General features: G+C 41.5%; 1 protein-coding gene across 1 annotated transcript in view; it reads left to right on the top strand.

Moving 5' to 3' along the window:
- The first annotated feature begins 12,625 nt into the window (after positions 1-12,625).
- The window catches only part of MGAT5 (alpha-1,6-mannosylglycoprotein 6-beta-N-acetylglucosaminyltransferase), a 133,147-nt gene continuing 119,887 nt past the window's right edge, over positions 12,626-25,885 (top strand). The window contains exon 1 of the mRNA XM_069861543.1: positions 12,626-12,697. The gene's annotated coding sequence lies outside the window, so the exon portion shown is untranslated. The remainder of the gene's footprint in view (positions 12,698-25,885) is intronic.

Raw genomic sequence — 25,885 nt, forward strand, 5'->3', positions numbered from 1 at the left:
CTCCACCCTGTGCAAACATAAGTCTGCTGAGGGTCAATGGGCTATTAGCTGATACTCTCAGTCCAACCTGGGCTGAAGGACTCTGCGTTAAAAAGTCGTGTCCAATGATGCTTCTCAAGCAACAAGTAACAACAGATACTTACAGGTTTGATCCTGAAATGGTATCTCAGCTACAAATCTGGTCAATATTCAGTTCTACATGTTTGGATGAAGCACCCCAAACTTTTGTTGCATCTCATGCTTATTAGGTGTATATATCAAAGGGAATATAATTGCCTATGAGAAATATATCCTAGAATCTCTAAGAAAACCAGAAGGAAAAGACAGTTGAAGCCAAGGAACTAATTAGGAACACATTAAAATTCCGAGCTCTCAGCTATACTAGGAAACTCAAAAGCTTGACTGCATCTGCTTAACATTGGGATGTATCTCCAGGGAAAATCCAAGTATGTCTAAATGCTTCCTACCCACAGAGACAGGAATGGGTCAAAGACTAGAGTGACATGAGAACTGGATTTGGAGACTGTCCTTTTGAATACCGCTTGAGATTGTTGATTTTGTCATAATGATGGCAAAGAGCAAGTTAAAAAAAAAAAAAAAAAAGAAAACCAAACAGATATACGCTTATTTTAGTGCTCACATAATTCACAGAACATCTGAATTCCAGAAGAAAAGGTGTCTGGCCATTTTCTAGCAGACTTGTCACGTAGAAATAACCTTCAGTAAACTGGACAAGCTGGTGTAAGTTCATCGAATAACGTTCTACACTTGGTCCCAACAGCTTTCTGGCTGTAGTTGCATTCATTTTTTATCACATTTACAAAGCTTTGGATAGCCTAGGCACTTCATACATTAGGAAGTGATTTCCTTAAACTTCATTATAGAATCTTCCACTGATGACTGGTTTTATAGGCCATCTAAAATACAGAACTTCATCCAAAGTAGCAGCAGAAGAGACAGCAGAAGACAGAGGGAAATAAGGGTTTTTGAAATTACTTAATGCAGTTAGAAGGCAAAGACAAAGAAAAGAACAATTTTAGAAAACCTGAATATTTTTTATATTAAGGTCAGGTCAGAAGTCAATACTCATTACTCAAATCAAAGCTGCCCTGAATTCATGTGTGTTGATCAATACTCCTGCCTAAAGCCTTTTCTGTTAAGATATATCTCTTTTGTGATCCTGAAGAATTCCAATTTTACAGTTGTAGAAAGCAAATATAACTGACCCAGCTTAGACCTTTCAGCTGTACATCTCACAATATCTGTACGCTGGCAGACCTGGGTGAAGTGATAAAGACGTTATTTTTCACATTTGCAGTCTACTTTTGTTGGGGGTAGGGTTATTAAATAAAAGGACTACAGTTCTTAACATGGTGAGAGTCTCCCATGCTCCAGTTAGACTACTCTTCATTTAAATGGGCTGTTAGACACTGAAAATATTTTCCCTTCAGGATGCCTACACTTTCTGACTTCCAGCACAAGACCTCTCTCTGAGCACAGGTAAATGCTCCTACTACATTCTTTTCTCTAGGACTGTAGATTGGCAAATGCAAATCACCAAATGACTTGGTGCATGTCCAGTCACTGTAATTATCATTTTAAAAGTCCTTCTACAGAATTTTTCCTTTTTCATTAGAATTTATCTTCAAACTAATTTTTTTTTTAATCATGCACAACATGTCCCTGTTCAAGAAAAGCACCTCAGAGAAAGCAGTCTGTCTCGTAAGTTTAAGATAATTTAGTCAGTGTAGACCAAATCCATAAAGTCCATTGAATTATATATCTGAAAAAAAAAAATAATTAGTCCTTTGTTAAAAGATCTGCAGCCCTGTGGAGTAAAAATACATTAAAATAACATGAGATTTGAGAAGAGAAGGTAGTAATACGGCATAAAAATGTGATAATTCTTCCAGTAAGTAAAGAAATTTAATTTGATAAATTCTTGAAAGAGTTAATTTAGGAACTCCATTGCATTTTGTCAATTCTAAATATGTTAAGTGAATATATACTTCAGGCTTATCTTTGCACAGTCAAGCACCACACCTAAAAAAACATGAAAGTAAAAGTGCTTTTTCTCTTTATGCAATAGGAACGCTATTCGCAGACACTGCATTTCCAGAAGTGTCCAGTAACAAGATGAGAAGATTTAGAGGTCATTGACATTCCAGGTGGATGAGCACTCCTTTTAGACTTCTGCAGTACTTGAAAGATTGCTCATATAGTCTCTATTGTATAAACTTGGTAGGACTGCAGACTGCAAAATGCCAGCAGTTCCAGACAACTGCATGCACCTAAAAGATTTTCACCCATGCCAGATTAAGATTTTCCAGATGATACTCTAAATCACTTTCAAGGGGACAGCATTTAGGGTAATCTACATAATTAATTTATTATTTAGCAACTAAAATTCCACTAAGATTTTCACTCACCCCCAAATAACATAAAGACATGCTTACTATTGCCCAGACCTTAGCCAACCTGATTTTTCTTTATTAATAACACAGAATAACAACGGAAATACACATCAGCCTGGAATTCATTGACCACAGGACTCTCAACCTTTTAGACTTTTGAATTAGACCAAAGGAGAATTACTAGATATGCTTAACCAGCAGAAAGCCTACAGGTAAGCTCTCACATGTTGTAATTCTACAGTTCAGAACCTGATCTTTACTGCCCATCTCATAAAGAATAGATCAGACCTACTGTAAATAATTTCTTGGTGCTGGAAAATACTCCAGGATTTCAGACATGGGGTACGCTACAGTGTACCCTACACAAAATTTCTTTTATTTGGGGGGCTGGGAGGAAAAGAGTGTTCAAATCTGATGATCTAAATCTCATAGGTTGAGTTTCCTTCTAATAATAACAAGGCTTCGTCTGCCTTCTGTTGAAGAAAGAGACTGTTTTGTCACAGTTCATAAATTGTTGAAAACAGTTTCCCTTTTGTGAAGTTTTATAATCAGTCCTTTTTAGCTTTATAAAGCAGTCTCCAGTTTAGTGTTTTCTATAAATCAGATGTTCCCCACTTTCAAACTTTAATTGCCAAAATAGTGACAACAGTTCTTTTTTAAGTAGGCAGAAAGTAAACCAAATCTGGTTTTAACACCCTGGTTTAATGGCTACCATAAGTGAAATGTCACCTGGTACTTGAGAGAGAAAAGATGACAATTTCAGTGACTGCCTACATAATGTGTTTTCTTCACCCTTGTGCGACAATACTTTTAGCATTAATGAAGAGTAAACTTAAGGTACATTTCTGGGTCTGTACATCCTTCTAAGTTTCAAATTAACAATTACATTTTTTTTTTAAGAAAGAAGAACAATTCTGGGTCACAAGAACAATTTTAGGTATTTACAACAGTACCATCCAGATTGTAAAGTGTGGCAAAAGTTCTGGAGATTTCTAAGAAACAGAATCATAGAACCATAGAATCGCTAGGTTGGAAAAGACCTTGGAGATCATCAAGCCCAACTGTACCTGTCCACTACTAAATCATCTAAGCACTTCATCTTCACATCTTTTAAACCCCTCCAGGGACAGTGACTCAAACAGCCTCTGCCAGTGCCCGAGAACCCTTTTGGTGGAGAAATTTTTCCTAATATCTAATCTGAACCTCCCCTGGCACAACCTGAGGCCATTCCCTCTTGTCCTAATACCCTAGTAGGGTATTTCCTAGATGTGTTGTCACTTAAAGCAGTAGGCCTGATGCTGAAATGACAATATCCTAGTTCAAGTAAAACCAGAAAGTAAGGATTATTCGGCTCCTAGTATTTGTTTAAGGCATCAAATAACAACATAAATATTTAACTAAATTCAGACTGAAACAGAATTAATTCATGATTTTATTTTGGCCTTGATCTAGAGTCTTTTGCTACACTATTGATAATGTAGCAGAGATGAAATCAGATACTTTGTATTCCAAATTCATCCCTCTGTTACACTGGCCACAATCACACTATAACACTAAGGGTGCACGTAAGTTAAAAATTAGGAATTTGACTCTTCAGTACCAAGATCTTTTCGGATTTTGTCCACAACACACAGTTCTGTGAGACTCAGGACAACAGCAGCAAATGACTGGGGCTATACTGGTGATCATGGTGATCTATATACATATATGCATGTATACATATATATCTCTATTTATATATGTACCTTTATACATATATATATACACGCATACATATAAAGTCCATCTGGGACACAGGAGAGTAACATTGCCAGAATATTTTTTAAAACTGTTGTTTTGAAGTCATTCCAGTTCACTGTTCAAAACGTGCCCAGAGTTGCATGGGAACCTATGAAAGCCAGAACGAAGAACTGAATCTACAAGTCATTAGGGCATCGTCGAATTGGAGCTACTCTGTGCCTTGAAGAGGCTGAATTTCAGCATAAAGGAAGGGCATTATGTCCTGTTCAGGTCATTTCTGTTAAGGTAAAAGAGTTAGACCTTAGAAAAGAAGCACATCCCCAGAGAAGTTAGCAAATAAAAGGAAAGAATAAGGACATAGTAACAGCTGCACTGAGCCAGATGAAGGACCAACTGCTACGTGCCTTGAAGAAAGAAGATGAGGAGACTCTCTGGTGGGCAGTGTATGAAACAGGACAAAAACATAATGATGCTTCCCAGGGAGTAGTCTCCCTGCTTCCTAACAGTCAGAGATTTACAGGCTTCTTTAAAGTTGTTACCTATTCAACAGTTTCTAAAGGACCTCCTCTCTTTGTACTATGTAATTCTTGTTTTAATTCGTTTATATTTTTGGCCCCAAGAAAATCCTGTAGATTTTAAAATTTAACTTGAATTTTGCCTGGATAAGTATTTTGTTTTATTTGTTGAAATCCACTGTACAAAATTTTGTTGTTCGCCACAGTTTTTTGCTATGACAAAACACTTAACAGTTCTGGCTCATTCATCCCTGTGTGAGTTGTGATTTCATAACCTGATTTTACTCAATCTTTATCACCTCTTTCCCAAGTTCTCCTCTTCTCTAATTTCCAGTCAGCTTCATCTCTTCTCATATGATGTAATTCAAAGTCTCTGATTGCTTTTATCATCCCTTATTGCTTTACCATGTCTTTTTTGAGGTAGGGAAGGAGAACTGCCAGATTCAAATCCAAGTGTACCATGGATTTATACATACCTAGGGAAGTTCTGGTTTGTTCACAAATCCTTTCTTAATAATCCACAACATTCTGGGGGTTTTGATCACTGTTGAACATTGAGCTGATATTTTCTGACACTCTTCAAAGTAATTTCCTAATATCATTCCTGATCAGTAATAAATATCAGAAGTCCATTTGGTTACAAAGGCAGTCTCTTTTCACTTCTTAATGTAATTTTGCATTTATCATGCGAAGTACTACCAACACTAAATTATATCTGCTGTTCTATTTTCCTGTCACGTAGTTATCATAGTACCCTTCTGCAACATTTTGCAATCAGATTTAGATTCTATTATCCTCAGCGATTTTATATCATCTGCAACTGTCACCTCAATATTCATTCCCCTTTCAGATCATTTACAAATATGCTGAAAAGCAAGGTCACAAAACAAGGTCCTGAGAGATTCCAAAGATAAACTCCATCCACAATGACAAATGACACCATATCCCTATTTCTAGTTGTTTTCTTTGTTTTTCTGCTCCTATCTTTTAAGCATCTCATGACTTTCTCATTTCTTTAATGACAGTGAGTGTTTGGCTCAAGATTTTGTGAAAGAGTTTATGGATATTTGACTAAAGACAAATATGCAGTTCAGAGAGATGGTTACTGACACCTTCAAATAACAAATCAAGCTGTCACCTTACTGCTTACCTCTATAGAACAGGATCATGTACAGATATTAACCCACTATACATATGCTCTCTATCTATATATCCCCAGTATATTTCCTGCTGATTCATAGAGGCAGAAGTCAGATGAATCCATCCATTTCCAATTTTCAGAGATAGCAGTACAGACCTCTCTGAAATTGGTGTTTCAGATAATTATGAAAAGAAGCTGATTAGACAATGTAGTAGTGAAAATTACTCAGGAATTTCCTACCTAAGCTCTTTTGAAACTCTTGGACAACTACCATCAAGCCCTGGTACTATAATTCTATTGATTCAATCTAAAACCTTTTCTATTGATTCTTTAATTTGAGAAGATAGGCCCATAAAGATTATACTGGAGGAGAAATTCACAAAATTACTACCTCAGTAGTGAACACCAATACAAATAACCCATCCAGATTTTCTCTTATGTCCTTACTGGCTTTGTTTTTCCTTAGGCTTTCTCCTTTTGTACATTAATCATTCATGCGCCGCACAGCCTCTTTGGCAAATCTCCATGAGTGGCCAGTGACTGGTTTCCTTAGGAAAGTCTTCAATTCCCCCAGGTCCAATGAAATCTCTAAAATAAATCAAAATACAATTTCAGTTTGCATTCAAATGAGAGAACACAGGGTATCTCTTGCACCTTGAGCAGTCACTCAGACCTGTGCAAGATGGATGTAAAATATGACCTTCCTTACTAATTACTACAAAAGGAAGGAGACAGTGGAGAATCAGCTCTGACTTATACTGTGCCTATGAAATTTTACAATAACACGACAATTTGTGCTGAAACCTTACTGTGATGTCTGAAAAGAAACCTCAAGCAATTTCCTGCAAATAGGGAGCTCCTTACAACACTTACTGCATACATTAAATACCTAGTAGAAATGTCTGGTTTGGTACCTCAAAACAAGGGTTTATTTCCTGTTTGATAACTCAGTGCAAAGTTAATGGGAATGTTTGTACCATTTAGGTTAACAATGTCTGCGGTAATGGGAAGATCTGTCGGAATACAGAACAATGTTTTCTGGTGATGGAAAAATTTTATAGCCCAGTCATTCCATTTATAAACAGGGGACAGAATAAAACCTTCAAAGGCAAGAGACAATAATTTATGAGCTTGCTCTTTTGTACTAGTCAGAGTTTATAATACCTTTTAAAAATCTGACTCTTCATATCCATAAAAACTTACTGGGAAAGACACAGTTAAAGCCTAAATGCAAAGCCTTACTTACGTTAAAAAAGAGAGGGTTTACCTGAATATGGGGAAAGGACAGGAACATTTTCTATTTCCTACTCTTCTGATATTTAATCAGAGTTAAACCAAGGTTATCCTACAGCAACTTTGAATTGTGAATAGGGAGCAAAAAAGAGGGAGAGAGTAATTCTTCAAGATTTCACTTTGTGATCAGAATATTATTAGGGTTGAATATGACACCTTCTTCAGAATTACACTGTACTGTAGTTCAAAAAGTATAGATGAGGTCCTGAGAAATCAGAGCGATCAAACAAAATAAGCAAGGTACATTCTCGAATAAGAGTACATATGTTTTCTGACTTCCAGCACAGCGACTGGAGTCAGTTATCATTTTGCAGTAAATTCATTTGTATCAACAAAGCTGAGGGAGACATCAAACAGAGAGCTTTAAAAACATATGTTGGAAGCCTCAAGACACAGTTATTGTGTTTGGCAACAAAGAGACAAAGATACTTTTCAGCAAGGTCTTTTTTATGTGGTTCAAATTTCAGGTTTGTCTTCCTCTTTTTCCTCTTCTCCTTTCTCATTTCATTGAAGTTACGTTCAACGTTAATACTCAGCCTACCACCAAATAGTCCACTTACTATCTGCAAAGCTAATAACTAACCCTTTATTTAGAGAAGTATAGGGGGTATTTATAAAAGAAGGTAAGAAACCCTACCCAGAGAGACCAAGACCTTCCAGACACTACGCAATGGGGCTTTGAAGGAGATGCAGATGATAATAAAAACACTCTCTAGATCCTACCCCAAGTGCTTTATTGCTGTGTTGATTCTAGAAGCGTCTATCTACCTGAGACAAGAGCGGGCTATCAACTGGAACAAAGGCGGGAATGTTGGATGCAGTCCACCTCAGAATAAAGAGATTTTTCTACTAAAAATATTTTCTGTATCTGTATTTTCTATAATATATATAACGTAAGAACAGATTTAGCTATTAGGAAAGGCAAACAATTCCATTATGTGTGCTGTAATTTTGTTTTACAGTGTTACAAGCCAAAAGAAAACCCAGCTTAAGTTCACTTCCCTAAGGAAAGGTTTATGTAGGTCTGTGAATCATCACCAAATTCTTCTACGTTCTAGACACATTTCACCATGTTACAGTTGTTTATTCTTTGAACAAAGAGAAATTGAAAATTCAACAAGCAGACTGCTTTAATGGTGAGCTTATGCAATTCTGGAGATAGTACTAGTGACTTTTTGCATTAGGTTATCATCCACTTCTGGCCCACCATCAGAAGTCTCCAAAAGTCAGTACAGAGAAGTGTAAAAGAAAATAAACATTCCTGAAGCAGTTACATTCATCTCTTCTAAGGATTACTCTGTCCTTCTATGCTGAATTTACAGTAAGCAAACAGAAATTAGTATAGATGTGACTCCTTTACCTGGTCTGCCTGAATTCTCTACTAACCTGAATGTATGAACCACCCACTATCATACAACAGAGTTTTTGTTATTCCTTAGGGTAGGGTTGTACCCAACTTTTGGACAGGAAATCAAGAAGGAAAACAGTATAAATTGGTGATATATTAAATGTCTCTACCAGAATACAGTTGCTTTCCTTATTAATACCACAAACTTCAGAGTAACCCAAAATTTCTCCATTAACCACAGGTATATCCCAGATCTCCAGTTCTAGCCTTATACAATGCTTAGGTGTTTTCACACATCCAACAGATCTACCAGCTTCTCTTCCTTAGTTAATGAACGCTGGCTCACAGGACGCATTTATCTATGTGTAGTGCAGCTATACATGTGGCGGCACCCAGGAAGCATCCATGGTGTCAAGCGTGACTACCTCTGGAAAGTATGCTTCCTGGAAGATCCTTAAACAGATAGGACACCCCTAGGAGACACCCTAAATTGCAGCGTAGCGCTTCCGTGTCATTCCTCCCTGTACATAAGAGTGATGAGATCAACACGCAGAGTTCTGGAGCAGGAGGGAGCCTATGACTCTGAGATTCAAGCAGGCAAGATTAAATGCCAGAATCAGGGCCCTGATTGCTTTAACAGGTATTGATGGTCCTCACCAGCCACACCTGGCACCTCCACCCACGCTCTTCCCATCGGCACAGGATGAGCAAGCAGATGGGAGAAAGCTTTAACTATGTGAGCTTCATGCTAAATGTGAGACAGCTCAATCTGAATAATTGGTGGCCTACTCATTATGCATTAGAATGAGGAATAAATATGTAAATGCCTCCCTGCCCATCGCCGGGCGGTTGGAACTAGACGATCTTTAACTAGACGCCCCGTCCAACCCAAACTATTCTGTGATTCTAAGTGCCAGGTTGTTCGCAGATTATCCTAACGCTTTAACGCTGCAGGGGTTTAGGTTCTGCCTTGTCTCTTGCTCCCTCTGCTCCAAGGGGCCTTTCCCCAAGGAACACTCCTTGAGCAGGGAGCCCACTCTCCTATGCAGTTCTCATTTCCTTAATCAATGCATGCAGGTTGCTCACCTCCCATGTGTCTTTTTATTTAGCCATGTCAGATGTTCAAATGGTAAAACATTTCCTGTTCCTGGGCAGAGGATCTGGTTGGCACGCTTCAGTTTGAAAACTGTTAGCTAGTAAGATCTACTTTTCCCTTCAGTAAGAGCTCTGCTATTGTTATTTTCTGATATATATTATTGCTATAATAGGATATATCAAACTCACATTACTGCAGTGCTACATCAGCTTCTTCATGTGAGCTTCCTAAATTGAAGGCATAATAGACTGAAATGAATGAAAGCGCTGCAGATGCTGTTACCTCACTGACTTTCTCTGTGACAAGAGCCCATTCCACAATCACAACAGATCTTTTTAAAAGTTACCCATCTTACACAGAGAGAGGTCCAAGGCTTTCATCTTTCAATGCCTTGTAAAATTTTAAAATCCCTAAACTCTCATTAAATCCCAGTGGGAGTTTCTAGCTGGGAACACAGCACAATGCTGGGTGAAAAGTGAAACTCCAGATTGCACAGCATGATGCAGATGCTTGTGGGCATCCTTCAGCATGCATTGTATACATCACAATTTTCTGTCCTGTGTGCAGAAACACCAAAAAAATCTTGCTGAACACTAGTAGATTTTTGTGAATTGTCACCAAAACCATACCAATTTACTTGATTTTGTTTGAGGGGTTTTTTTTGTGTAACCATTTTGTGATGATTCATGGCACATGAAGAATATCGAAACAGATACTGATCTAAGCTCTGCAGCTTGTTGCAGGCTTTACCTATTCTTGCTTTAACTCGCATTAGGTTGTAGAGGTAACCAGAAGCCTACATCAATCCCAGAAAGCAGGGCTGGCCACCAGATGTCACCCACCTTCTACGAGCTCCACTTCAGGCCGCGTATGCAGGTTTGGGAAAACACACCGTTCTGCGGAAGCTCTGAATAGAGATTGTCTCGCTACTGCAAAATATAGTCGTCTTCCCATGACAAAAATACATTATCTTCCTTTGCCCTAATGGCCTCCGAGCAGCGATGCTCCAGTAGCTTGTAGAGTCTGTTTTCAAGACAACTGAAGAAGCAGATGAATACCCTGCAACTCCTGGCACAAACGCGAGCTGCTAAAGCTTGGGAAAACGTTACCTGAGGTAACACGAGCACAGCCAAATCCTCAGCTGCTACCACAAGAGGAGACCTGTGCTTGACCTCACACGTGTGGCGGGGCTGTGAGGATCATGGAATGGTTTGGGTTGGAAGGGACCTTAAAGATCATTGATTCCCACCCCCCCTGCAAGGGGCACGGACACTTCCCACAGGCCAGGCTGCCCAAGGCCCCATCCAACCTGGCCTTGAACACGTCCACGCTTCCATGGGCAGCCTGGGCCAGGGGCTCACAGCTCTCATAGTGAAGAAATTCTCCCCAATGTCTAATTTGAATCTTCCCTCTTCCAATTTAAAGCCATTTCCCCTCGTCCTATCGCTACATGACCTTGCAGAAAGCCCCTCCCCAGCTTTCCTGCAGCCCCTTCAGGCCTGGCAGTTGCTCTAAGGCCTTTCCGGAGCCTTCTCCTCTCCAGGCTGAACAAGCCCAACTCTCTCAGCCTGTCCTCACAGGGAAGGTGCTCCAGCCCTCACATCATCTTTGTAGCCTCCTCTGGACCCGTTCCAACAGCTCCATCTCCTTCTTACTTTGGGGATTCCAGAGCTGGACACAGGACCCCAGGTGGGTCTCAGGAGAGAGGAACAGAGGGGCAGAATCCCCTCCTCACCCTGCTGGCCACGCTGCTTTGGATGCAGCCCAGGACACGATTGGCCTCCTGGGCTGTGAGTGCACACTGTGGGCTCACATTTATCTTCTCGCCCCCCAGCACCCCGAGTCCTTCTCTGCGGGGGCTGCTCTCAGTCACATCATCCCCCATCCCGCACTGAAACCACGGGATGCCCCAACCCAGGTGCAGGACCCCGCACTTGGCCCCGCTGAGGTTCATAGAATCATAGAATAACCAGGTTGGAAAAGACCCATCAGATCATCGAGTCCAACCATTCCTATCAAGCACTAAACCATGCCCCTCAGCACTTCGTCCACCCATGCCCTAAACACCTCCAGGGAAGGTGAATCAACCACCTTCCGGGGCAGCCTCTGCCAGTGCCCAATGACCCTTTCCCTGAAAAATTTTTTCCTAATGTCCAGCCTGAACCTCCCCTGGAGGAGCTTGAGGCCATTCCCTCTTGTCCTGTCCCCTGGCACTTGGGAGAAGAGGCCAGCACCCTCCTCTCCACAACCTCCTTTCAGGTAGTTGTAGAGAGCAATGAGGTCTCCCCTCAGCCTCCTCTTCTCCAGGCTAAACACCCCCAGCTCTCTCAGCCGCTCCTCATAAGGCCTGTTCTCCAGCCCCCTCACCAGCTTGGTTGCTCTTCTCTGGACTCGCTCCAGAGCCTCAACATCCTTCTTGTGGTGAGGGGCCCACAACTGAACACAGGATTCGAGGAGCGGTCTCACCAGTGCTGAGTACAGAGGGAGAATAACCTCCCTGGACCTGCTGGTCACACCATTTCTGATCCAAGCCAAGATGCCATTGGCCTTCTTGGCCACCTGGGCCACTGCTGGCTCATGTTCAGTCGCTGTCAACCAACATCCCCAGGTCCCTCTCCTCCAGGCAGCTTTGTAGACAGACTTCTCCTAGTCTGTAGCTGCACAGGGTTGTTGTGCCCCAAGTGCAGGACCCACGGGGTTCACACAGCCCCGCTTCTCCAGCCTGTCCGGGTCCCTCTGGGAGCCCCCCGCGCTCCTCCCACCGCCCCCGCTTTCCCGGCGGTTCCCGCAGCGGCTGCGGGCGGGCGGCGAGCCGCTCCCGTCGTCCCCTCTCCACGCTCCGCGTCGGGGCTCGCACTTTGCACACGCTCCCTTCGCGCTCCCTGCGCGCCCGGCACGGGTGCTTCCGGCCGGCCAGGCTCTGGCGCGCGTGCTCCTCCCTCCCTCCCTCCCTCCGCGCTGCCCGCACGCGGGCGGGCGCCGCAGCGCCCCTTCGGCTGGTACTTTGGAGACGCTCCCTGGCGCGCGCCCTCCCGCCGCCGCGAGGCCACGCCCCCCGCCCCCCCGTCCCCCGGGCGGCGCGCGCGCCGGCCTCCGCCGAGCGCCATGGGCGATGCCGCTCCCGGCGCGGGGCGGGAGGCGCCGGCCGAGGTGAGGGGCGAGGAGGGGGGGGGGCGCAGCGCGGCGCGGCGGCTCCGCGGGCGGCGAGGCAGCGCGGGTTCATCCCTTCCCCCTCCGCTTCCCCTTCCCTACCCACCACCCCAATCCCCCGTGGTAGGGGCCGCCGCCGCAGCGGAGCGGAGCCGGAGCCCCCCGGGCAGGCGCTGGCGCTGCGGAGGGGCCGCCCCCGCCGCCCCCGTCACCTTGCGGAGCGACCTTGCACGGGGCGGGGCGGACGCGGCGCCCCCCGAGCGGGCACGGGGGCTGCGGTGCCCGCACAGCGTGTGCCCGCTGTCCCCCTCCCCTTGTGCCCGCTGTTCCCCCTCCCCCTGTGCCCGGTGTCCCCCCCCACCTTGTGCCCGGTGTCCCCCCCCTCCCTGTGCCCGGTGTTCCCCCCCACTCCGTGCCCGCTGTCCCCCGTCCCCTGTGCCCACTGTCCCCCCTCTTGTGCCCGCTGTCCCCCCCCTCCCCTTGTGCCCGCTGTCCCCCCCCCTCCCCTTGTGCCCGCTGTCCCCCTCCCCTGTGCCTGCTGTCCCCCTGTGCCCGCTGTCCCCCCTCCCGCCGTGTTGCTGGGTGTCGCTGAACATCTCCAAGCATGGGGCATCCACGACTTCTCTGGGCAATCTGTGCCAGTGCCTCCCCACGCTCATGGGAAGACCTTTCTTCCTAAGATTTAAACCAAATTCCCTTCTTTCATCTTAGAACTGCTACCCCTCCTTGTGACTGTTGTGTGTCCCCCCTGCCCTTGTGACCGTTGTGCCCCGCCTCTTCTGACCGGTGTGTCATCCCCCCCCGCTAGTTACCCATGTGTCGTCCCCTCCTTTGTGACAGGTGTCCCCTCGCCTCGTGTGTCCCCCCTGCGTGTGCCTGGCTGGCAGCACAGGTGGAGGTTCCAGCGAAGCGGGTGGCAGCTTTGTTGTGGGTGAGTGGGAGAGAGGGTGGATCTCGAGCGAAAGTCTCTGCCGAAATCTCCCTTCCACGGTCCGGTTTACAGGCTCCGTTCCACCCAGTGCTGGTTTCGTTTCATCTTCGCACTCGGTAAACCTCTCGGGAGTGAACTGGAGAGAAAGGTTCTGAAAGCTGTCATCTCTGTGCTGGTGGTCTGCCATGGCTGCTACTTTTTTTGCCAGAGCCTTAGGTTGGTGGGAACAGTGTCTTTCATCTGTCAGGCTCAGCGTTTCATAAGAAATCATCTCATGGTTTGGTTGCAGGGGTTTGTCCTTCTGTGAAGGCTGTGGCTGACCTGGTGGGAGCGCCTATGCATGCATTTAACAAGGTTTTTGGGGGAGGCTTTTATCGTCTCCCTTGACTTTTCACAACCATGCAAGGCAAACACTGCATTTAGGGGGGAAATAAATGTCAGTCAGTTTTGAAGAACTGAATCTCTGTAGAGGATTTTCTCACTGTTCACGTAGGGAGTGTAGGTTTCCTTCTTTTCCAGTTACAATGTAATGTCAATCTCATCTTTTGAGTGAATTTTTCTTTTTATGGCATTGTGGTCAGTTAACTTGGGAGAATGAATTCTTAATTCTTGCATTAGGTCTTGAGACATCCATGTCTCTTGGTAACTGCAGCAAGAATAGAATAGTCATTAAATGAAGGCTCCCTCTCGAGATTCATGTTATTCTAGTACACGGTCTTATTTGTCTAGAGAGCTCTGTCACCTTGTCCCCAGGAAATGGTATGATAGCTTTTTCAACAGTGTGATTCATAATCCTAAATACAGGAATGGATTTTGACTCACTGCAGTGCAAGTGCTTTATCTCAGCAAACATCTCTGTGTGTAGAAAACGGGAGTCGGGTGGAGGGACTGTCTGGTTCTGTATCTGTTAATCCTTGTGCTCAGGAGGACAGTGTTTGAAGTTGTTTGCGAGGTAGGGGTACATCTTTACTCCTAAATCAATGAGGTGATCTCAGTTCTTTAAAAATAATTTTGCCATCTAGTGAAAACGACTGAAAGGCTTTCAAAAAAAGGAGGAAGGAACCAGTTAGTTCTTGTTTTTTATTATTGAAACCATTTTGCCTGGGGACGCTGGGTCCAATTTAGCCTGAATGGGTGATTTACCTTTTTTCTTTCTTTATCTCTGTGTAATGACTGACTGTTCTCCATGAGAAACTCAGCTTACTGCAACACCCACAGTTCAGATAATTACTGGTGGCTGTACCAAGCCTAATAGTAGGAAAAAAAACCACCTCACTTTTTTTTTTTTTTTGATGGCTTTGTTACATGTAAGGTAACTTTCACTGCTGCTTCCTGCCCTTTGCCTGAATTACATGATGTAGGGAATAGTTTACTCTTAAAACGGCCCATGGACAGCATGTTTAGTGAAAGTAATGTCTCCTCTTCATAATTTATGCAGACTGTTTTCTCTTGCTCTAATATAGAATATTGATTTATTTTATACAAGCAGAATAGGGATTATATAAGAACAGATGCATCTTTTTTTCTGGGTGGTAAATCCATCTTTCTGTCCAAGAGGAAGGCAGCTTATACAGCCTGGACTGAAAAGATGCTGAAAGACAAAATGACTGAATATAAGAAGATCAGGTTGTTTAAGCTCCCCAGACTAAAATGCGTAAAACTTAGGAAGCAGCCAGCAACATTGGGAGCGAATCATCCAAAATCCTTCATGTGCTTCTTGAAATAGAATCTGGCAAAATAATGAAGTGTTCTGAATTCTTGGAATGACTTAGAATAAAGACAGTTGCTCTTCAGTTTTGTCATCTCCCTCCGACCAGATTCCTTTCCTTTCCCTTACTTTCCCTTGTTTAAAGAAAAAAAGGAAACTTCATACCATCAGCTTCTATGAATCAGGTGTAGAATTTTATTAGCACCACTCGTTTCCCTTCAAGTTTAATATTTTTTAAAATGTTGTTTGCAAAGTTGTTTTTGGCATCGTCTGCCACTGAACACGTTCACTCTGCTTTTGTGTCTGTTTAATAAAACAGCTTAGTACGCAGTTTTCTTCTTCATCTTGGCTCTACAATTTTAATAGAACTTCAGGACTAGTTGGCATTAACTGCCATTCGCTGAATATTAGCTGTGTTGAAGGTGTTTTGAAGGCTTATGTGAATGCGATGTTTGTGGATTTTAGCAGGTTGAGATCTAAAGACTCGTCTTAATGTTTCATGAGAGAATGGGAGAATTACTTAGTTTTATTGATTGGAAGAGCAGTGATGAGCAAGATTCAGTGGTAAATGTTATGGGTTTTTTGCCAACAGGTTGTTTGGCGTAGTCTCTTAAATAGATGGTGGAAAGAAAAACAATGATGAATGTCAAAAAAGCCAGGTTCTGACAGTATCTTCATTTATGTCACATTATTCTCAGAGCGTCTGCAGAACTCTTTTGCTTAGTCTGGTTTGGAAGCAGAGCAGTACTCCAGCAGCAACTCCTGGTAACAAACACTGGAGCATCTGCTGAAGGAAATGAGCAAGCTGCACAGTGCTAATCAGCTGGGAATCTGATGAGTGGAAACTTGGGAATCAAGCAGTTTTGCTATTACTGCTTCTTCAATTTCAAAAAATTCTTAACTGATTGGAATGGAATAAGGCCATCCTTTATTCCTCTTTGGTTTTGCCAAGTTAATATTTTATGCATCTCTGCATTTCATGTACCACATATGCACGTCCACTTAAAGAAAAAACCATCAACACCAAAATCTAAAAAATATTTTGTATTCCTTACTTCAGGAAAAAAAAAAGTGGAATTGTGTATTTGCTTCTGTGTGTATTCATGCACACTCAAAATCCTCTTATTTTCCTCTTTTAGCCTTCTGTTACTGGCATACATTATTGAAGTTGTAAAGGCTTCGTTATCTATTTCACTTGCATTTCTTGAAGAGCTCACACCTGTAATACAATAAAGTGTAACTTCTGAGGGGAATAAGTCTCATTCAGATCATGTTCTGATAGTGGCTTGATTTGCATCACTTCTGACCCCATCTTCCGTCTGTGTCTTGTTTGTTCGTGTGAGTTGATAACTCAGGTACTGTAATTCATGGCCACATGGAGAAGAGTTCTGTACAAATTTACATCTGTTCAGTGAAGAGTTTTGGATATTGACGTAGGCTCGATTAATTGGATGACGTTTGAGGAGGAGCCACCAGAAGTGGTGGCACAACTGCTGACAAAGCCTCCGAGATGTGAGGCAGTGGCTTTCTGTCACAGTGCAAACTTCTATCAAGGTGGATAACCACTCCCTTCTAATCAGGCTGGAGTAGTTCAGCTGGGGTTTTATTCTTGCTTTTCAACAAGGAGAAGTCTCATCTGGCTTTTAATTGGGTGAGTCCTTCAAGCCCAAGGTCCATGCGTGCACTCAAGCCAGGATGTAGCTCCTTTTAAAGAACTTCTGCTAAAATGATGGTATTTTTGTGTGTCTGTGGCAGCGTGCTTGCTAGGGAGACGCTGCAGAAAGAATAGAGAAGAAAAGTAATTTGGGGGACAGGAATTCCCTCTCAGTATAGGAAAATCCTTTTCATGAAGCAAGTTTAAATCAATGCCGTGATTCATTTGATTTATTATTTATGGCTTATATGAGCTAAGAATCCTGTGATCCTGGCACTCTAAGTCTGACAAGGTCCTTTATTCCTGTTAGCTGATGGTATTTCTTCATTCATCCCGCAGGCATTCTGAACTGTTTAACCTTGATTATTAGTCTAACGTACTGACGTTTGTCTTACTGATTTTTATAACCTGATAAAACCGTGGGATCTTTGAAAATTATCAGCTGCCTTTTCTGACCTTGCTCTGTTTTAGACGAAGGGGTTTTCATAGGTTACAAGTAGCAGACAGAGCCCCATTTCCTTTTTGTCAGTTGTTGCTTGAATCATGTAGTTTGTTGCATATCTTTTTGTATATACATTTTTTTTTCCATATAATTTATTTCTTGTGGTCACATTTCCCTGGAATAATTTTATAACTAAAACCTTTCTCCGTTGTGTTAGTTAGGTAATGGAGTTTATTACTGCTTCCTTTCCACTGCGTGTTAAGGTTGTGTTCCTCTCTTTGCAGGGAAACAGACAAGTCATACGTGCACCGTCTCTCATACAGCATTTTACATAACCTGCTTTGAGGTCCTAGCAAAGCATTTTTTGAAAGCTACTGGTAGCAGATTGGCTGTTAGGAAAAATTTGTGTTGTCGAGCACTGGAACAGACTACCCAGGGAGGTGGTTGAGTCACCATCCCTGAAGATAGACATGGCACTTTAGGCTGCAGTTTAGTGATGGACTTGGCAGTGTTAGGTGGACTTTATGATCCTATGTGTCTTTTCTAACCTAAGTGACTCTGTAGTACTAAGTTGTCTTAAAAGGTACAAGCTGTAGTGAATTACCATTTCTGTCTAAGGTTATATTTTATGATTTGAATGTTTTTTGAATGGGTGATGGCTCAAGATACTGAACCTTTGGACTCTACTACATTATGTGACAGTCCTCTTGTCTGCAGTATGTGTGACTGAAGTGGATTAATTTTTTTATTTTTTTTTGTTCCATCCATTGCTGTCTGTGTTTGTTCCCTTGCTGCAGAGTGATGGAGTGGAGTGCAGCTTCAGTGCAGTTCTTGGAGGTTTCCCTTAAACTCTGCAGATTTTAGCTGTAGTATACGTGTGATATGCCAGGTAATTTCAAGTATTAAGGACCTCGTGTAACTAAATCTTGTCTCTGCCATTATGACTTTTCTTTTGTAAAATGAAGTGTAAAATGTGTTTTGGTTGAAGATGGTCTATGTTTCACTTGTCATGTAAAATCTGTCTATATAGGATACACGCGTTAAGAAAAATATACGTAACTCCTTCAATCAAAGGATTTGAACATTTTTGTTATGGTATTCATAGCAGAAATCTTTGAAACAGACCAACTGCTACCTTAGAAGCTTTTAAGTAACTTCCTTGAGTTTTTCTTGATAGGTCCTGTTCATGTACAGTGCATGCAATGATTTCGTTGTAGATTAAGAGGAGTGAAAATACTAGGTTTAAGTTGTTCGTGGGAAGTTTTATGCTGTACCGTTAGACCTCCGCGTCAGACATACCAACTGATTATATTTTCTAAAAATCTTGTTTAAAGAAACCCCAAACCAAAACCTAGAATAAATGAGAGGAATGTTTCTAACCTTGTAGTTATCCAGGTTTGATGTTGTGTGTTCGGTCTATATCAGGACATTGGAACACGATTGTACCAAATGCTGAATGAAACTGTTTGCGTGACCTAACTGTAGAATGAAAGTCCTGCACTGTTTTGGTGCACTGTACTGTGAAGACTATTTCTGCCTCAAAGAAATACTTCCAGCACCAATGACTCTACAATATTAGTCCAAGTAAAGCGAACCACAAAATCGTTTGCTTCTCCCAATCCTGGTTTGCATTGCCTGTTTCTGTCTAGATGTAATTAAACTTGTTGGGTTTGATAATTAAAATAGCAATAAATATGGAAAACAGAGAATCTGTCTAGAAGCGTTCAGCAAACAGTGACAACCAAGTCTTCATCATCTTCAGATTCTCAGCATGAGTTTTCTTTCTCTCTTGGTATGAATTGTACATTAAAACAGGGCCCTTTTTCTTTAAAAGAATACAGAGTATTAGCTTGCTGTATCTTTGTTTGTTTGCCTAATCTTGGAATTTCTGAGCCACCTGACCATGGAGCTTTCTCCTTGGGAAAAAAAGTAGTGAAGCACTCAGATATATTTCATACGTATGTATTTATACATCTATATGAAAGTTTCTGTGTGTGTGTGTGTGTGTGTATATATATATGAACCTGTAGTATTCTTAATACAGAAACTTTCACTTTGGCAAACTCCTTTAAACACTCACTTGACGAACTCCTGCAGTGAAGTTCAAGGAGTTGGCAGCAATATTCTCTACTGATACCAGCACATTGGCTCCAGACACAAGCTTTATCACCTACACTTAGGCACACACGTACCAAAAAACAAAACCAAGAGAAACCTGCAAAACCCTGCAGCGTCTTGTCTTTGAAACGCTCTTAGATTCCTGACAAAAATGCATTTGGCTAATGGCAGACATACAGTGGGTTCAGAGATCGCTTTGGCAGGAAGAGTGGCTACAAAATTAATAGCTGTTCCTTGAGTAGCAATAAGATGTTTAGAAAGCAAGCGGGCCAGCATTCCAAAGCAGACACTAGTTTGAAGCTGGGGTTGTGGAGGTCTTGGAGGCATACCTGCCAGCAGTGAGTAGGAGAAGAAAAATGACTATTTCTCAGTCGCTGTGTGTTGATGGAATTTAAGGTAGAAAATATTAAAATGCATACCTCTGTTTTGGGGATTGTCAGAAAAAAGTTCCGGAGAGATCAGGAGAAAATGAGAAGAAATACATGGAGGACTGAACAAAATGAATTGCTTGAGAGAGGCTTTTGAAGAACTCAGGCTGTTGGTCTGGAACTCAAATTAAATTTAAAAATTAGGCATTAAATCTCAGTAGACATATAGCCAAATTAGACTATCCAGTGGTTTTATTTTTCCTTAGGTTTGATTAAGAACTGTCACTCTTGTATTTTGATTAGATTTTGAAAGTAAAATCGGTGTTTGTGTTTCCTGATCTGACAGAACAGGAAAAGGATGTGGAACACTATATAGGTGGGGGGGAAAAGACAGCATCTCTCAATCTTTACTACCCAGATTTCAACTGAGATTGTACAGGATATTTGACCAGATTATTAAAGCTACATTATTCCAGTCAGTTCCTTAGCACATTGATTCGCTTTTGTAAGTTCTTGTAAAAATGAACGGTTTCCCTCCCTGTATTTCTCTTTGTGAAATGCAATTTCTCAATCAGTACTATTGGTCTTCCAAGAAATGCAGTATCGTTCTGTTTACGTTTAACATCTCTTTGTGTTTTGCAGCTACTTTTGTTTTACTAGACTGGGAAGAAGCGTGCAGAAGGAGAATGCTGCAAATGCTTCCAGTGTTTTTGCTACTCAAGATAACAGCTATTTTACTATAGATAAAATCACTCAGTTCTGAATGCTTAGGCTAATTTTAACAGCACATGATCAGGTTAAATGAATACGTTATGGTTATAGTTCAAATATTAGATTGCTATTTCTAGTAGTTATTTTCTTGGATTCCAGTTGAGCTTATTTATAGGTCAGTTCTAGGAAAAAAAAGATGTTGTTTTGGTATCATAGCTTCTCTTGAATGAGAAATACAGACTGTCTTCCTAATAGATAAGATAGTGATCTGTAGTTCTTGTAGCAATACTTTACCTGTTGTTTTTTGGTTTTTTTTCAGCAGCTTGAGCAATTCAAGAGATTGGATAATCACTAAGATCAAACTTTTGACTCTTAATGATGTGAGAAATGAAACTGAGTTGCCTGCGTATTTGACAAGGCAGTTGGACATATGTCTGCATCTAGGTCTCAGTGGTATGAGATGTCTGGGGAAGTTTATTGATCTCGTTTTATGGCCATGGTTGTTAGTTTTTGCAAAGTCTTTGTCTCTTAAGTGACTTTCCTTGGGTCGATAACATTATAGGACTGTCTATGATTCCTTTGAGAAAAAGGTTACAGTAACTCTCGCCTAACCTGTCCCACCAAAGTTCTCACCCAGGCAAGTTAAAGAATATTTGAGGAAGTAAGGAAGATCTTCAGGCTTGGAGATGATTAAGGCTTTGGCCTCTCTGCCGGACTCCACTCTAAATTGCTGCTTATTACCAGTTGGAGGGGTAGCAGATGAAATTTTGTTAAAATAGTACTTGCCCACTGAAGTTTGGAATTTCAGTTCACTGATTGATCCACTTGCTGTATCTAAGCTGGCTGTTAATGTCCAGTGAAAGAGCAGTTGTTTCATCGCTGTTGGTGTGTTACCAGCAGTGATGTATTCAGTGTGCCACCTGCCTGTAGTGAAAGGAATGGATTTTTGCAGTGATGAGGTGATTTTTCCAGTGATTAGGTGCAGTGGGTACAGTTCTGTACTGGTGAAAAAAGGCATATTGCAGTTTACTTAAGCTCTTTTTTAGTTGATGCTATTTAAACCTCTGGCTCTGTATATTGAAACTAGTACAATGGGGCCCAAGTGTGCACTTAAACTTTCCTTTGAGGGCTGTACTGGCTGATACAGAGCAAAAGCCTGTAACAGGTTTAGCTTCTGTTCAGCTTCTATTAAAGTCCTTGTACCTTGATTCATTTCCTGACATAGAGTTTCCATATGTACTGGTTACATAGTTTGTGCACTGTGTAATGTTACAGAAGAAAGCCAGTATTGATTAAGCGACTTAAAACATGTTGAAGAACACGTTCTTACACACTAGGATGTTGGCAAGCGCGTGGCCACATCTAGAGCAAAGAAAACACCCAACCGTATAAATGAGGGGAAAAAAATACCTTTTAAAAAAGCTGTACTTAAATATTATTACAATTTCAATACATGGGGAAAACTGTTTCTACATGAATTTTGCATTTCTTAGGCCTAAAAAGGAGGGTTAGACGGAGATTTGAGGAATCTAACTTCTCATAATTTAGGTTTAAAAAAATGTAAATTAGCAAGGGGCTTTTTTTTGAAGCATGAGTTTTCTGTTTCCCACGTAGCTAAACAACTGATTTGTTTTTCCCATCTACCATAAGTAGTCTGTTTTATTAGAACTGTCTTAGCCTCAAATCAGACTGTTGTTTGTACCTTAAATCTTGTTCTGCCCTTGAATAGTGTTCCTCTCAGGTATGGCAAGCTTGAATTCTGTTGCCCAGCTGATAGTCTGGTACTTCAGGATGTGGTGTTCACAATAGTCTGTGGAACTTGGTGGAACTTAGTGGTCTTATAATGCTGTTCTGTGGTTTGTAGTGCCTTATGCTAGTCAAACGTTCTCTGCTCTGATCAGAGAAGAATTAACAGCAGCATTTGGTGGCGCTTTTACGTGGGAACGTCATTAGTCTCCCCGGCCTTCACGAAGGCTGCTGTTAGATGAAATCTGTGCCCTCCTACCAATTTCTTAACCTCATACCAATCTCTCCTCATTTCCTATCAGCACGTTTATGTGGCAGTGCAGCAAACTGCCTGACAAGCCCTTGTGGCTGTAAATGGCTTTCCAGCGTTTGGCCATTCATGTTTCAGAATGACAATGTTCTCTGGCTGTCTTTACCTTTTAGCCCTTTAGTCTGGGGCAGAGGTGGGAGAGAGATAAAGATGCTGCTTTCTGTGATTGTGTGGGTGGGAATGTTTGAACATCACTCTCATTTGGAACATTGTGTTCTCAAAATATTAGGTTAACAGAGGGTTAATGCTTCATCCAGCATGTCAAATGGCCCCAGTTTTATCTAACAAATTAGTGTTGGGTTTTTTCCCCCAACAGGCTTACTGTATGTAAGCGTTGTCAATGTACATGTTAATGTTTGTTTATCCCAGTTTTTAAAGAAATCCTTCTCACTGTATAAATTTCTGATACAGAACTCAGATTTCATGCTGTTGATTTTGGATGTGTATTATGAAGAGTTTTTTAAAGAATGGGTACTTTTGCCCTTCCGCAATCTACAGAGTATTTTTAAATGGCCACCCACTTTATTCTTTAAATAACTGAATTTTGGCATTTTATTAAAAAGGCTGCTGATGCAGCATTGTGGGTTTGCAGAAATTGCTCCAGGAGCCTTACAGCACTCGGCACGTCCACTGCCTGTTGATCAGGATAAAAGTTTGTCCAGGCCGCAGAAACACAGAGTTAAAACCTTTTCATTGTTTATTTTGTACTGACCTGCTCTGTCATCCTGGCATTTAACAAATGGAGGAAGAAACTTATCAAATGTTATTAGTGTCCTTTTATTTTTCAGGGCTAGTGTGTGTTCACTTGGCTCGTATATGTGGCTGAGTGCACTGCTGACGTTTGTCTGGTTTACTGTGGTATGTATTCCCTTTTATGGTTTTGTTTAGGATATCACATAAAGTACACCGGTGTTTTAGTTGTAAAACTGATTTAAATAAATAAATAAGTAAAAATAGGAAGAGGTGTTAGAAATTCCCTTAACGCTTGTATCCAGTTGCGGAGGCTTCTGTCTGTCTCCTGCCTCCTGTTCTGTGTGATTTACCATGTTTGCTTTGCCTCTGCTACTTGATTGTTGCTTTTACCACTGCCTCTGCCGTTCACATCCTAAAAGACTGAAGGGCCAGTTGTGCTGTTCTCTCTTCATTTAGCCCTCAGGAGATAGGCAGGCAACATATGTGCTTTCTGTTCTGCTCAGCGCTGGCAACAGCCTTCCACTAGGTTGTAAAGATTTTAGTGAACATAATCTCTTATTTAGCAGATGTGCTAAAGTTCAGCTCCCTCTCAATTCTATGTATGCTTATTTGGGGTTTGCTTGTGTTTTGCTGTTGGTCAAGCTGGATTTCGGTTCTGTGTGGGAAGTGTTTTTGGTATCGTCTGCTATGCTTAGAAAGAAGCGAAATCTCCTCCTTAATTCAGACTTCTGAATGGCTTTTCCTTTTTTTTTCTCCACACGTCTCATCTTCAGGGATGAGATTTCACCATATGGCTTGATATTTTGTCACACTTCACACTTAAGCTTTACCTCATGCATTCCTTCCCATGCCCCAAAGTATACTTCTGAAATTTTCCCATGTTTGTGTTTCTTTATTAAATCATTTAGGAAATGTCTTTTATTTACTGAACTCATTGACTTCTAGAATTAGGGCTAAACCAGAACTCCTCATCCTGCCCTACCCACCCAGCAAACCTGTATGGATTTTTTTTTCCTGTAAAATTAAGTCAAAGTTGATGAAATATCCAAATGGCATATGTGCAGTTGTGCTGAATCTCTGTTATGATCAGCTAATAATAGATACAAGATGAACTGGAACCTTTCTGTTGCATTACTCATCCCCTAATTCTCAAATGATTTCAAGCAAGGGTCGCATGCCTTCAGAAGGCCAGTTGATCTTGCATGTTTTTCTTTGTCACATCAATAATTCTTCCACACACATCCTCTTTCTTGCCTTTTTTTCTGATGTGTCTTTTTCAAGTAACCTCAAGCAACTGCCTGTAATGATTGAGGCCATTTTTGCTGAAGGTCTGACTCTGCCTGTGTTGCACAAGCTTTGAATCAACAGAAAATAAAAGTAGCACATTAAAGAGGTGAGTGATTGCTGAGTGTCCTGTAGTTTGCCTGGACCTGCAGGTTTTTTCTCTTGGCATTATTAGCATCAGAATTGACTTCTGTATTTTTGCTAGAGTCTTCAATATGTTATTGCAATAACATATTTGGCTTGATTATTCTAAATGGTTGTATAGGAATCTCTTACAAGGCTGTTGTAATACCCCTCAAAAACCTAGTCAGGATAAACAAATGAAAATATTATGGAAAAAATGTAAATTTGCCATTTCAACAGACCACTGAGGTAATTTAGAACATAGGAAAGCTGAGCAAGGCATCAAATAAATCTGAATTGCCATGAAGCAATAGTTTGGCTTGCTTTTTATTTTTTAAACTAAATGAAGGAAAAATCCTTCCAGTTTTAAAGAGTCTTACAGGATAATAGGTGGAGGGAGATCCGATGGTGATGATATTTTTTTGTTAAGGAGTCATTAAATTAACTGGTCAGCCACTGTTCTCTTTAATGTAAAGCAGGCTTGACCATGAAGAGCAGGAGCGATGCAGTTAATGGGAGAGAGGTTAGGAGTTAAATGAAACCTTAAAAACTTACCTATGGGAAAAACAACTGTCTTGAAGATCAGATATTTTCTCGCATTTGCAAAATGAATGAAAGGCACTCAAAAGTCATATGCCAAAATAACTGTATGCAATAATAATTCTTGTTTGAAAAGGGTATTATAAGAGTATAGAGATGATTTCTGAAGCACTCAGACGTAAATATCAAGTCATGTGTGGAGTCCAAACTGCAGGATCTATCCTTTCTCAGCAGTAAAACAGCAGACTGAGTTGGAATAAATCCTGGAAGCTATTGAGTGATACAAGCAAAGAAATATCATATCCCTCTAAAACAGAGGCAAATGTTGTTCAATAAATGTTCTTTCATCAGGCTATTAGCTGAACAGTTCTTCTCTTTAAGACCAGACCTGGTGCACTTGAGTGACCACTGCTGGGTTCTGGGTTTCCCGACCCCCCCACCTTCTAATTACAGATACTGTTCTACTTTGTGTGCAGGTGGCGCAGATACAGGTTTATCTGTTTTCTGCTCTGGAACACCAGTGTAAGTCAGTAGGCTAAGATGTGATACAGTGATAGAAT

Source organism: Phaenicophaeus curvirostris, chromosome 7 (assembly GCF_032191515.1).
Source record: "Phaenicophaeus curvirostris isolate KB17595 chromosome 7, BPBGC_Pcur_1.0, whole genome shotgun sequence".
NCBI lineage: Eukaryota > Metazoa > Chordata > Aves > Cuculiformes > Cuculidae > Phaenicophaeus > Phaenicophaeus curvirostris.